The sequence below is a fragment of the Orcinus orca genome, chromosome 5 (genome assembly GCF_937001465.1).
Source record: "Orcinus orca chromosome 5, mOrcOrc1.1, whole genome shotgun sequence".
In the NCBI taxonomy this organism is placed as follows: Eukaryota; Metazoa; Chordata; class Mammalia; order Artiodactyla; family Delphinidae; genus Orcinus; species Orcinus orca.
Window position 1 is genome coordinate 88175440 of NC_064563.1, and position 14951 is coordinate 88190390.

A 14951-nucleotide genomic window follows, 5' to 3' on the forward strand; every position below is an offset into this window, starting at 1 on the left:
TCTTCTGTTGCTCTAGAGCTCTGGCGCAATGGAATTTGATTTGATTTTAGATGGCTTTAGTGTAGGGTTTAGCCAGGTCACTTTTATGGATTCTTGGAGAAGTCTACCACAGAACTTATCAGATTTCTCTGGTGTTTCAAAAACTTTGATAATACTCAAAGCCAGAATGAATACCTCCACCTTCAGAAGCACCATTATGGATGAACTAGAACTAAATTAGTCTTTTCTAGTCTTAGAATATGTCTTATCCTCTTGACCATATATGTACAGGTTCTTTCTTTCTGATGTTCTTTAAGGATTGTAAATTGGTTTTCATTTGGCATCTTTGATCAGATACAACCAAAGTTTGTATTTACATTTTTATTTAATGATGAAGACATTTTCTGTAATTATTGATAACAAATAGTCTTTAACAGTTTCTATTCATTTTGTCCCAGCCTGTCATTTGCTTTGTTTGAATTTTTACTTATTTGAAATTATACTCCTCCTACCTCTAAAACTGATGCTTCATTTGTTCTCATGGCAAATTTTGTTTGTCTCTCTGTAGCAGTCCTATTGCTGAAACTGTTACATGTTTTATCTGTTTTCTTTTATAATTGTATGCTTACTGTATAAATATAACCTCAAACTTCTTAAAATTTCTACATTCCAGGCTGTGCCTTTCCTTGAAAATTTGATCAAATATGTGGACAATTAAAATTTGGCTTCTAGGAATCTAGTAGTTACCATTATATGTGATTGCTGTTTTATTTTTTTTTAACAAATCTTATTTTTCTTTCCTTTTACTTTCTTTTTTTTTTGCTTTGTTGTTCTATTTCTTCCCTCCCTCACTCCATCTTCTTCCCTTCTTTACCTCTTTTTTAAAAATCTATGCAGTTAATGGAGGTGGCCTTCACCAAAAATAGGACAGATAGATATTTTCAAATGGCTTTCTTAACATTCAGGAAATCTAATGATATATCATCTAATTTTTTTTCTGCACCATAGACTAAGTGTCTTGTTTTAGTGATTTTTTTTGTCTTCATGAAAAGTAATTTGTATGTATTGTAGAATATTTGGAAGGAAATTGTAAAAAAGAAAAATATCTATTATATCTTAATATCTGAGATAAGTACTGGGAATAATTTAGTATATAGGTGCTTACATGCTTTTTATAATACATATTTTTTTCTAATACATATGTACTCACACATACATATAGATCAACATTTATATATGCATATGACCAAAAATTTGCATAGTTTACATATATTATATATACACAAATTATTAAAAATTGCTATCTTAATATCATTACCATTTTACAACCTGAATTTTAAGCTTAATGGTGTATTATAAATTTTTACTTGCCATATTTAATGGAAGCTTATCATTATATCACATAAAATTTATTTATCCAGTTCACTATTATGCAATATTTAGGCTATTTTAATTTGCATTTCTTTCATTGTAGTTACAGTTTAATATTGTTTCATATATATCTTAAGTTTCTTCTGTTGTGAATTACTTGTTCATTTGAAAAACTGAGATATTTTCTTTCTTTCTTTCTTTCTTTCTTTCTTTCTTTCTTTCTTTCTAGATAAAGACTATTAACACTATGAATATCATATATGTTAAAAATATTTGTCTTTATTTGTTGTAGACATCTTAATTTTGTTCAAGATACTTTTGGATTTATAAAAGTTTTAAGTTGTCAAATTCATAAATCTTTGTGCTTATGTTATATACCATTACTTATGTGCTTCAAAAGGCCTTCTTACCTTGGAGTTCAGAAAATTATATACATAAGTTTTCTTAAAGCTCTTTGATTATTTTACTTACTATATTCAGATATATCAATCTGATTTTTATTTTGGTGCATGGCAAAGGTAGGGAACAATTTTTTTTTTTGGTCACTTAATGAGTCAAATATCTCAACACTCTGGAAATGCAACCTGTAATATTTACCCCATACTGAAGTCCCTATGGTCTGTTCCACAGATCTGTCTCTTCCAATGACAGTTATCACACTGTCACTTATATTTCAGTCTTTGGTAAAAGCTAACCTTGTTTTCTACTTCTTTGCTGCAGAGCCAATACCTAATACTTGTTATTTTTTTTATTGTAATCTCCTATTCTATTTTATCACTTAAAAAAATTAAACTAGCTTTAAAACATCAGAACTACTAAAAATAATTTTAGTTCCATTCAGTTCAACAAAGATTTATTGACTGTTCACTATACACCAGGCCCTGTGCTTGTATTAAGAACACATAAATGAATCAGCTGCCTGCGCTATAGGGTTCTTGTGCTAGAAACATGTATTAATCTGATGGAGGAAGACAAAGAACGTGTGAATGGTCAAGATAGTGGGCTAGTATCAATACCTTCATTTTTTTCTGATTATTTCTTACTCTTTTTTTATCTATGACTTATTGGCTCTAACCATTTTATATATTTTCCCTCTTTCCTTTCTTTTTAATCCATAAATGATTACTTATTAAGTGACATTGATTTAACAGAATTAGATTGATTTAGGCATATGAAATATGGTAACTTTCTCATATTCATATGGTCTGTTTTTCTAATTACTGAACTGATAATTGTGTCTTCATATTTTCAATTCTATAAATGTTTATTGAATTCTTTCTAGGCACTATTTAAGGAGCTGTAGGGAATTAAAAACGGATGTCTTTGACAAATTTATAACCTAGTGGGGGAATTCACCATTTATAAAAATAATAGCAACATAATAAAATAATAGTTATTGAGAGTACTGTTTGCAAGCCAATACTAAGAAAGGTAGTGTGTATCTCCTTTAATCCTTATAACAGCCCATATAGCCCCAGATATTATTTTTTTGACTCTTTTCCTTACTTCACTCAGGAATTTTCTTATTGTTGCCCTCTCTGAGAAGATTTTCTGTCCAGACCTATCTAAAATATCAGCCCATGTAACTCTCAGTGCTATTACCTTGCTTTGTTTGTCCTCATAGTATTAATTATAGGACATTATTGGTTTAATGATTTATTTGCTTATTGTTTGTTTTCCCTGCTAGAATGAATATTGAGTGAAAGACTATGAAAAATGGGTTGTAGAAGTTTGCAGTTGCAAAAGGTCAAAGTTTAATATATAACATTTAACTTCTTTAAGCTTAAATTGTTTCATCTGTAAATAGATGTAGACTTAGTGCCTTTTCATAGGTTGGTCAGGCTGTTGATTCTTTCCTTCAATAAATATTCATTGATCTCCTACTATGTAGCAGACACTATTCATATAAATGGGGGATACAGTGAAAGAGACAAGGCCTGACCTCATGGCCCTTCCATTCTAGTAGGGAAGACAGACAATAAATAAATTAAAATTACTTTTATAAAATATCATGTAATGGCCAAATTAATTTCCTCCAAAGTATCCTTCCCCACCTCATCCGTACAACCTGAACATTGTTTTTTCTTTTCCATTCCTAGTTATCCTCTGTTTATCCATGATTAATAGTTATTATCTCACTCCTAGCAGATTCTAATTTTCAGAGCCTCTTCTAAAGTTGATGTTGCAGAATAAGTGTGGTATTACTCAGGTACCCTGACTATAGCAGAACCATCACCTTCCTTTTCTGGATCCCATTTATTTATTAGTACAGCATAAGCTCAGGATCGCTGGTATGGTTTGTTGTTTGAGTCTTTGTTTTCCCTTTGTTTCTGCATCTTAAAGATCTAGTCAGTTAAAACGCTTAGACCTTCTTCGTTTTAATAGAACTTTTACTGTACATGTACTCGTTTACAGGATTGGCTTATGTTTACGCATTTCCATTAGTAAAACTGCTTTTGAGACTTTGAATGGCTGAATCTCTGGAGATTATTAGTAAATATGACATTAAGGTCCTCAGTAAGATTTCATAGCAAATTTAGAGAGAACACTTTCCGAGGACATACAATATCAAACTCTATTTTTAATAGGAGAGTTGTTTCTAGTTAAATCTTTTTATATTTTAACTCACCAAATTGGCTTTAAAGTCACCTCAGCATCCTGCCTGCTTTACTGCTCCCGGTCCTAATTTTCATTCTATACTATCAAAAGCATTTGGTCAGAAGATAGTTTAAAAGTGACTGATCCATTTGTTTGACATCCCTGCCTCCAAATCTGAGTAGGACCCTCCTATTAGCCTTGCTTGCTGAGACAGGGATCATAAAGCCATGTTTTAATATCAGTGCATTAGGTACTAAAGACCAGTTCAAGCTCTATTGAGCATGTTACCCTCTACTCCCTGTTTCTTTCCACCCATTTACTTTTTATTCTCTTTAGATTATCTTTTTTAGGAAAATCTCTCCAACCTCACTCATATTTTGAAGACAGGGCTTGTATTTTATCTTTGTATACTTCCTAAATTACCAGTGCTTACCAGTGTATTATGGGTAGTAGATCTTTGCAAAATCTCTGGTAATTAAAAATAAACAAATAAATGTAAAAAGATTATTGGAGATTAGTGGGGTTTTTTAGATCAGTTTTTTTAATTTAAAAAATATAAATGGGGCTTCCCTGGTGGCGCAGCATTGAGAGTCCGCCTGCCGATGCAGGGGACACAGGTTCGTGCCCCGGTCCGGGAAGATCCCACATGCCGCGGAGCGGCTGGGCCCTTGAGCCATGGCCGCTGAGCCTGCGCGTCCGGAGCCTGTGCTCCACAACGGGAGAGGCCGCAACAGTGAGAGGCCCGCGTACTGCAAAAAATATATATATAAATGTAAAAACATCTGTTTGTATAAATTAATAAAGCTTCTAATAATACTATAATAAATATTCTGTTCTCCATCTAAACCCTGTACACAGTGGTTTAAATTGTAAATTCGTGCCATATTTTACTGAGTACTTGTTCTGCACATAGACAAATTAATGTGTTAGCCTTTATTTTTCTTTTTAAAACTATAGGTATTGGAGGTTCCCTGGCGATCGAATGGTTAAGACTCCACACTTCCAGTGCAGGGGCCTTGGGTTCAATCCCTGGTTGGGGAACTAAGATCCTATGTGCTGCATGGCGCGGCCAAAACAAAACAAAACAAACAAAAAACTATAGATATTAGTTGGCATACACAAACTCAACTACCTACTTCTCATGACTAGTCGTAAAGATATTATGGAAATGTAAATTGTTTCCTTGGCAGATTACTAAGTTTAAGTATTTCTCTTTTACAGTCACACAAAAAGAAGTGTTAAGAATTGCCCTTTGAGACTCTGAAGACTAAAGGTAATATCCAATGATATTTTCTTCAATAGGTTTTTATCTTCCTGGAAAGTTTCATAATTTTAAAGGCCTTGGGTTTACTGCCTCAGGTCTTTTCTTTATTGCCCTTTAGCACGTTAAATAAAATTTTCTATGCCTACCTAAAACAATCTGAAATTATAAGTCAAAACAAGAAGAAACCTTGTGTCATCTCAGAATATGTCACCTAATTGGGTGTTGCTGTATACCCCTTGATCCTTCTATTTGGGAATGTATTATGGCCCCTCCCCTGTTTTTTAAATCAGTTTGGAACTCTTCTGATTTTATACCTCACCCTTTTCTTAAATAGACACATTGGCTCAAAGTCAAAAAGTCAGTACCAATTCCTCTTCAGCAAGAGCTTTACAACTAACTATAAGAAATAAACATGCATTTTTGGGGAACAATGAAACTGTGCAGACAAGATTTAGTGGCGACTCATAGAAATCCAGAATTTCAGGCAAGAACTTTACAATAGACTTGTGTTGCTGCATTGTGTATAAAGAGCTCATAGGGATTGAAGAAGGTTTCTGAAACAAGAGGGGACTGTAATTACTTTGCTTCTTACATGCATGGTTAGATCTTCCAGCGAGAATAACATGGTAGGGTAATTTATTATAGAAGAGTAAATCACAGATTACATTGGAGGGAGATGGGGTGGTGTGATCCAACCATCAGTTTTGTGAATACATACACTTAAGCATGTATGATAGCTTGTTTTTAATTTCTTTACACCAGTGCACACCTCAAACATTCCGTTTAGCAGTGGGATATGCAAATTGTTCCAAATGCAGCAGCAGTACTTTCACCTGAATGTCAAAACTGTCAGAGAGCTTTAAATCAAATCTTTATAACATTTTAAAAAACCAGCCAGCCCTAAGATTGAGGCACCAAACTCACTGCAAAAACTTGATTCCCATACTTTCAAAAAGCTCCTGTATGTCAACAGGGTAATGTCAAAGTTCTCATTCACCTGCTTTCTAATTTTAACCTTTTAAGGATTTTATTTTATTTGGCTTAATTATGATATTTTCTACAAATTAATGATAAATGCCTTGATTAATAAAACCAAATGTCAGAGAAAATGACAACTTGATGAAAAATTAATACTCGGCAATATTTTAAGGTACAGAAGTACTAAAGATGTACTCTTAAATCTCATACTTCATTAGCTCCTTTTGAAGGTAGGTAACCAGGATTTTCTTTGCACTTAAGTTTTCACAGCCACATGTGTAGATGCATTTTAGCAGTATGATTTTCAGCTGTTGCTTTGACTGCTAGCTGTTATATACATACACTTTTAGTTTTTCTTTTGCTTCATAATATTTATTTTCATTTTACAAAATCAAGGTAAACTATATTTTGGGTTGGTTATATTGATGAAGCTATCATACTAAGAATCCAAATAGTAGTGTGTGTCTGTGTGTGTGTGTGTGTGTGTGTGTGTGTGTGTGTGTGTGTATTTCAAGAGATCTCATGGTGTAAAATGTAGTAATTGGTGATTAGATATCTGCTACACTATTAATTCATTTGGTTATGAATATTTCGGCTGTTATATTTTAAAATTATTCAGTAAAAATAATCTAAGGAAAATAGATTTTTTATGGAGATTTGTTTTTTTAAATATATTTTCATGAGCTTTCATTAAAAGACCTGAATACCAATAAAGAATTGTAACTTGCTTTCTTCTTATAAACAGTTGGTTAGATAAAAAACTGAAGAATAGGAAATATGACTTTTATTTTTTCTCCTTTTACTGCAGATCATGGTGTTGAAAGATAAAAAATGTCCCTTGTATTTTTCCATCTTCACAAATATCAGGATGATTTTTAAATATGAATACTTAAAAACTCTATTATATGTTATGCGGAAATGGTACTATGGAGGATTATAGTCCATGTTAGTTTTATTTTTATATTTCAAAGATAAAGCTGCCAACCAAATGAGGGAAGGCACAATGACCTCTTCTGTGCCGTGCTTTTGCTTGGTTTGGTTGTTCAGAGATAAAATGACTCACGTAATATACTGTCAGTGAAATGGACTCACTTTGACCATCTGTTCATGTAATGACATACCTATCAACAGAAATTTTTGCCAACTAATGTTAAAGTCACTTTTCTGTAATATACTGGGAACTTCTGGGTAGGTGTTTCAGGTATGTTGCTAAGCACAGTAAGATAAATAGAGAGGAGTGTTGGTCAATATCCTGTAAATACAATATATGCCAATCCCAAGGGAAAAACATTCTTCAATGGAGATTTCTAGTACTGTTTAAAATTGGAGATGGATTGTGCTGAATCTTCCCTTAGCTGGCTCTAGGTTTTATTGTTTCTGTGTCTTGCCTGGTTCCAGGCATCTAGTCTGTACCGGCAAAGCTACTCGATGAGGAGAGGCCACCAACATCTCTGCCCTGACTGCTTACATACCTGCCATGAATAATAAATCTGTCAGCTAGTTATCACTGCGTTGTTAACTGTCTCTGTTCTTTCTTAGCTGATCACTGCCCAGAGGAGTTTAAGTTCCATTGTATCACAAGACCTCTGTTATGTTTCTATACCTGCATTTATTTGTATGCAAAAGCATTCATTCTTTTTTTCATATACCAGTAAATAAGACATGCCCCAGTTCTCTGACAGTTCTTAAATTACATAGCAAACAATGTGCTTTTTCCCTCCTTGTTTATTCTATTCTTCAGCCTCTTATCAATTTACTTCTGCATATGAGCCAATTAAATTTTATTCATTAGTTATAAGATTTGGAAGTACTTACACCTACCTCACAATCCACAGTTTTATAAGTGTTTAGTTGAGATTATAGTTATTTGGGGGTAAATACAAAGAGAACATCATCCTTTCCCCAAAACGAACAAAGGAGATAGACTGAAACCCAAAATAGTCTCTTAAAGGCTTTTGCTTGGTGTTATGTTGTTTGATCCTAGAAATGAGGACAACTGATTCAACCTTACACAGTTAAAATGTTTAGCTTCAGGGAGTTGAGTTATGATATTTTAAACATGATGCTTGAGTTAACACAGACAACAATTAGCTGATGTTCTTTGAAGAATCTAAACCTTATAGGAAATTAAACAGTGTTAGACTATCTCTCATTCAACAGAAAAAAAAAACTTAAAAATAAATATGTTTTCTAATGGACTTAAAATACATAAATTTCCAGTTTTAGTACTTATAATTAGACCATATCTTCTCTCTAAATGACTTATTAGCACCTTTGGAAACTGTATTCTCTCCTTTAAACCTACAGTATTTTATTCTGCAAGGTCAAGTAATTGAGACCTTACTGGTTTGGAAATATTAATGCAGCTTCCAAAGTTACTTAATGCATAACGTAAGTACCAGTAGAATGATCAGTTCTATTAAATAGGATTCATTTACCATATTTTTTTCCTTTGGAATCTTGTGTTTATGTTAATTGAATAAAGTATGCTCATGAAACACACTGATAAATAGAGCGATAAAAAGATACCAAGAAAAACTATGACCATTGTCCAAGATGTGTAGGGGATTTGTGTTTCTTGACTAAATGCTGCATTCATTCTTCCTCCCTATCTACCATTCCCCCAAATATCCAGGTCTCTTTTTGTATGCTTTAGTGATAACAAGATGTTTTTTTATTCCTCTAATGAAGTGGGAAGCAGATTAACATGCTTTCTTCTTGGGAATTAGATTACTTATTGTAGTACTGCTCAACATATCTTTGTAATACTCCCCAACCCCTACCCACAACTAATTAGTGACTTTCAGAATTAGGGAAAATCTTAGTTGTGTGGTGGTTCTATATTTACCAGTGATCAAGGAAGTGTTACTAATACACTTGTCAGTGTTAAAAAAGAATTAAGTAAATAAAGGGCCAGATGGTCGAGCCCAGGACCTATCAAGAGCCCAGTATGTGTGGGCTGGTCCAAGGGAATGACAGAAACATTACCAGGCTAAGTGGAATCAGAGTTTGGCTTTCACTTTTAAGAAACAGACTGTTTTTCAAATATGTTTCCTTATGATATAATAATTTACATGTTCAGATCTCCTTTGTACTAGTAACATTTGAGTGCGTGTATTTCCCTGCGCATCAAGAGCCAACAGTGTTTACAAAAGTCTCCTTTCTGATACATGTAACAGGACATAGTAGCATCAAAGTAAAGCAATTACCAGGCAAGCATTTTTTCTGGTTCAGAGAAGAATTCTTTGCTCTCTCACAAAAATCTATGTTTTTACTGTTATAACTTACTCATTATACTTTATTATAATTGACAATAGACTCTATGGTTTATGATATAAGAAACCTGGTTATGTAATGTTTGCTGTAGTACATGGCCACGTGAGGAACTAGTAAATATCTCTTAGTGTTTTGTTGTAATAAGAGCATTATAATAAGTGGTTATAATAAGATTAATTTAAACTGAAGATATTAAGAAAGCAAATTCCCTTCCTTTCCTATGATTTAATTGTCTTTACATGTATACATACATAAACACTTATTTCCCACTCTAATTTCCATCCTTTTTATTTTTCATCTATTTTAATTTATTTTATCTTGTAATATGCACTTTTGGAAGCTGTTTTAAATCTTTCTGGTTTCTAGAATAGATGCATGGGTCAGTGAATTGCTGGGTAGGTAAACTGACTAAATAAAGTATACACTTTTTTCCAAATTTTTCTTCCTACAATCACATAAATAATGCTAGAAGAGATTAACTAACCATAGACCTCCTGCCTTCCTTCTCTTCCTTCTTTCCATCCTCCAGCAAATATTTATTGAATATCTGCTCTGTGCCAGGAACTTTTTAGGGGTTAAGATATAACTGTTGAAAAAATGAGACATAGTCTTTCCCCTTTGGGGAACTGATAAGAAAGAAGGACTAAGAAGAAAATAAAATACACGTATAAGTAAATATTATAACATAGACATATAACTAAATGACATTTTTCTGGACTTCTTAATTCTGGCATGGGTTAAGAAGTTTGGTCTATAATGGAGGAATTATCTTCAATGGTCTACCTCCTTAATAGAGGTTTACTTCTAGATTTAAAAAATGAAGGCTGGCAAAATTATTTCAGATTATGTCTTGAGGGGTGGGTGGCCTTGGGATGAAGATAGGTGAAGCAATATTTGCTTTCAAGGTAAGTCATAAAGAAAACAATTTTATAAATCTGGCTTACTATATATGATATAGGTGACTTCCATAAGTATTTTCAATCTCAGATTGAAAAGTCATGGGAATTTCTAGTATTTAAAAAAAACAACAATTATTTCTTTAAAGATTGTTTATTAATGGTCCAGAGTTTGAGTTTATCTGTGAATTGGGTAGTAGTAGCAGTGATGAAAGAGCAGGTGATGGAAATGTATATTTTCTCCTTCTTCTCTTTGGACATGTGTGTGGAATATTTTTGTCTTCCGATTAGATTGTTCATTATGCTCTCTTTGGACGTGTGTATTGTTTGGCCTTCCAGCCTTGCATGCTCATTCAAAGGCATTCCAACTCATTATGCTGAACTTCAGCCTTGTTCAGTAAAAAGGTCATTTCCTCCATCAGCTGTCCACTTGGACATACATTCTTTTTACTCTCAAAAAGACTTTATATGCATTCAGAGTATATTAGATGGATTTGTCAAATTACTCACAGATAATCAGTTTTTTAAAGTTATAATTTAAACTATGACCTCTCAAACTGTGAATTATAAGGTTTGACCCTTTGGTTCACTGTTTGACACAACATCCATTAATTACAGTTTTTAAAGGACATTTTATTTCAGTTAGAATTTGTGTTATGAAAATAGTTTAAGTATTTTCCCTTTAAATTTCAGGAATAAATGTTTACCTGTAAAAAAATATATATATATAATATGTACATTCAAGTATAATAAATAGCTGGCTTGCATATGCATGCTATATTCAAATACATTTATGCATATTTATATATTAAGCCTGTTATACATAACTATAGAAATTTTTGTATAATAACCTGTGAGTTAACACTAAGATCATACTTGTTTTATATAACTGGTGCCAGTATGAGACTGACTTTTTAAATAATGTTTATCAGGGTGAGAGGGACTTTATTACTATTTGATTCTAGGTTTTTTCCCTTTTTTTATTTTGCTGAGCAGGGATACAGAACTTGGTGCCTATGAATGCTCAGTGTCTGTCAGTAATTTGAAAGTTCTCAAGATGGTTCTATGTAGCATGATGAAGGAGAATATAAACTGGTCAAGTGGTTTTTGCAAATGTGCATAGCTCAAGGTACTGAGATGGAAAGTACATAGCAGGAAGGTCAGTTTAGGTAAGTGCAGAAAGATGTCCAGATGTGTGAACACTTTGCTGGTATCCTCAGTATTTGAAATGGAGGAATTTAGTGTTTTTTTATTGGATAAAAAGACGATATGCATGTATCTGACAGTAGTTCAGCATACAGTTTTCTGTTGCTATTTAATAAAAATCTAATAATATTTAGATGATTTCTTCACTTCTAAAGCAATTTTTCTCATTTTGTACTAAACCATGTTCTTTGTTGCTAAATTCATAAAATTAAATCTAAAATATTATGGAGAGATGATTACTTAAAAACATCTGAATATTTTTCTTAGAAGTGCATAACCATCCCATTGTATTTCAAGTATTTTAGAAATGGTTAATTTGGTTTTGTTCAAATTCTTCTCTAGGCTACTGTTAGCATGATGTATTTCATATGAAAAGTTAATAATTTAGATGATGACATTGAAAATAAAGACCTCTTAAGGAAAGTGACTCTTAAAGGATCCAATGTATTGTTCCTAAATTTTTTTCCTACAAAATAGATCTCCCTTGTATGTTGAAGTGTGCTACTTTAAGATTAAAAAAAAAAAATTTAACTTTATAGAAACCCCAAAAGGGGAAATTAATTTTCCAAAAAGAGGCAAATACTTATCATAGGCCATGTGTTTAGTTATTTCTAAAATACTTTTAAAACAGGATCTAAGCAGTATAAAGTCTTTTTCTGATTAAGCGTATAGTTTGGATTGCATTATTTTCCTTTTCAGCCCATTAGTTTGTGGTTTTTAAGGAAATGTTTGCCTCTATTTTTTTTTCCTAAAAGTAAACGTAAAGTCAGGTTATTACTAACTAAAGGTAGAATTTTCAAAAGACAAAAAATTTCTCAAACTAATTGTAAACAAATTTTTTATTTCACCAAGTATGTCTCCTTTCCCAGACAGTAAGCTTCTTGAGGGAAGGGAATATGCCTTCTTCATTTTTGTGTTTAGCTTAGACCAGATTCTCAGTAAATGTTTGTTGAATTGATTAGCCTATCAATAGACTTAGAGAAACTAACTATAGTACTCAGTTCTACTCAAAATTTATCCACAACACAACATAGCAAAAAGGAATCCTTTAAGAAAAATACGTGTACTAAATTTCCTTTGGATCACTACTACAGGATTCCCTCTAGGTCTGAATATTTTTTTTGGTGCTTATTGTTATAGCTCAGTAAGGAAACAAAAGTTTTGTCCTATATGCTTCAATGAATTTAAATACAATTTTAAGACAAAAGACATTTTTTAGGCAAAAAAAATGAGGGACAAAACCAGTGACTTGTGAAAATAGTTTTATATCTTAATATTTGAAATGATAACATTGAAGGATTAATATAATAAAGTCTTAGATGTGTTTAATACTCTATAATTTTACACTAACCACTAGTGATAATAGTACTTAGTATGAAACAGCTTTTTATATGTATAGACTTACTCAGGATCTGAAATTTAGGCAATAATTAATCTCTCAAATGGATCTGTTTGGAAAGCATTATAAAATAATACCTTCCTTCCCAAAGAAAGATGCAGTTGTGTTAAGGCTTCACTCATTTAATGGTGTCTCAACTGAAACAGGTGCCTTCCCTGCTTTGTTCTCCAGGAACAACTTTATAGATTTAAGCATTGAGTATACAGTACACAGTGGCACTATTAAAAAATCAGAATGAGGCCAAGGGAAAATTCATCTAGGATCCACACACCTAAATGCAGTTAGTAAACAGAGACACTAACTCTCATTAAGCATAATTAAACCTAATATTGACTGTAAACTGTTACTTACCTTAAACTTCTCTATAGAGAATGTGGAAAGTGATTAACCTAGCAGACTGGGACATAATTACTACCACTTTCACATTAAAGTTACCATCAAGAAGGGCTATATTCATAAATAAAACATAGAAGGGATTGAGAGACTGAAAATATGTAAATTTACTTTATAAAAGGGAAAGAAAAGCCTAAATTAAAAAAAATAATAATAAGTGAGCTGTGAGTGATGCCAGCCCCAGCAAAATGGAACTCTGGCTAATTACTACAAAAAAATAGGCTGAAATAATCACAGAAATGTTTCCTTGCCTTCTGACTGACAAAATCTGCTTCACAGGAGACTCCAGTTCAACCAAGTCCATTCTTTCTCATGCATAGCGTCCTCCACTGCTGAAACTTTGTGAGGTTTGAGGAGAGGATGCAGGAACTTAGGTGAAATAGAATTTTTTTCTTATTTTTCTCCAGTTGTTAATAGCTCTTTATTTATGAAATTGATTGTAATGATTGTATGAATATTGTTTGATTTGTCAGCAAGAAGGCACAGTGTTTTTTGTTCAGTCAAAATGGTCTGGTAACTGGTCTCCTGCTACTGTTTAATGATCTCCTTCTTGGGTGCAATCAAAAGAGTATGTTGTGAAGGATATAAAAATGTCAGCTAAATTTAAGATCAACTGTTAAGTTTTTATATTATACTGCTGCCCCAGTGGGGGAGGCGAGGATCTGGGAGATAAGAATTTAAAGAGAAAAGCGAAGTAATGACAATACAAACTTATCTACCAGCCTAAGACAATGTCTTCAAAATCTATCAGCCTGTTTGCCATGAATGTGTGCTATTATCTATTACTTGTTTTCTATTTCCTTTCCAATAAGGAACCATATACTCACTTCTGGACTTTCTTATTACTTCACAGGGTGAGGTTTTTCTAATTTTTGGAATTGAATCTCACATGCAACCTTGGTTTAACATGTTAGGCTCCTAGCCATGTCTTAGTGCTATCGTGCTAAATTTTATCATTGAAGTGATATAGTACTTGTACATATAGAAAAGGGAGCCTAGAAATTAAGCCTGGAGCATGTATTCAGTTTTTTTCAGAGGATGTGAGGTTTAATTTTAGAATAAAACCCTAATTTTTTCCCCCTGAATTTAAAGCTAGTTTCACAGCTCATGAGATGAACTAATGAAACAGAAATAATTAATGGACAAAGTCTATCTTTCATTTCCCTCATTGAAGAAAAATTCACAAACTGGTTGGATGACAGAGGATGAACAAAAACAGTGAGAGTAAGAGTACTTCTATCCTCCATTCTTGTAACAATCATGACATTATGAAGTAACCATAACAATGGCACTCTTATTAATCAGACATATTTATACAGAATTAGTGTTGGCTTCTGCTCTATATTACCTTCAGTTTTACATGAACTTTTATTATCTGTGCGTATCAAAAGAGACATGGTGAATGAACAAAGAAGCCCTGTTGTGAGACAAGTATTATTTGACATTTTGGGAAGCTCTTATTATAGGGTTTCCTCTTAAGTGAGAATAACGGGAAGGTTGTCATTAGTTGCACTATTACAGACACTCTGGATTTTTAAAAACAGAAATGGAGCCCACTTTTTTCCTTGAAGAAGAATCATTAGTTAGAACA

The 14951-nt window shown here is 32.7% G+C and overlaps 1 protein-coding gene across 10 annotated transcripts in view; it reads left to right on the forward strand.

The window, feature by feature from the left end:
* The window catches only part of ZBTB20 (zinc finger and BTB domain containing 20), an 821511-nt gene that overhangs the window by 178651 nt on the left and 627909 nt on the right, over positions 1-14951 (forward strand). For all 10 annotated transcript variants that reach the window (XM_049709898.1, XM_049709909.1, XM_049709901.1 and 7 more), the window contains one exon: positions 5170-5221. The gene's annotated coding sequence lies outside the window, so the exon portion shown is untranslated. The remainder of the gene's footprint in view (positions 1-5169; positions 5222-14951) is intronic.